This window comes from Cariama cristata, unplaced genomic scaffold (genome assembly GCF_000690535.1).
Source record: "Cariama cristata isolate BGI_N322 unplaced genomic scaffold, ASM69053v1 scaffold1380, whole genome shotgun sequence".
NCBI classification, from domain to species: domain Eukaryota; kingdom Metazoa; phylum Chordata; class Aves; order Cariamiformes; family Cariamidae; genus Cariama; species Cariama cristata.
In genome coordinates this window covers 21250-21563 of record NW_009592791.1, presented here as the reverse complement: position 1 = coordinate 21563, position 314 = coordinate 21250, and positions in this window count along the sequence as shown.

Genomic DNA, 314 nt, shown 5'->3' with positions numbered 1-314 from the left:
CCCCCCCCCCCCTCCTCCTCCTCCACCAACTCCACAGCAAATACTAGGAGATCCTTACCTCTAGATTTCTCCCCTGCCTCCTCCATCGGTTCCTGGTCGGGCTGCCAGCAGGGCAGCTGCACTGCAAAGCCCGAGGGGAGTGGAGGGGAACGGAGTGCACGCTGCCGCCCAGGTGCTTGGAGAGCTGCCCTCAGCCCCGCAGCCAGGCGAGGGCCGCGGGACTACAACTCCCAGAAGGCCCCGCGCCTCCCGGCCCTTCTTCCCCCCGGCTGTCCCTCGCCACGCACTCTGGGGGTTGTAGTTCCTCCGGGAAG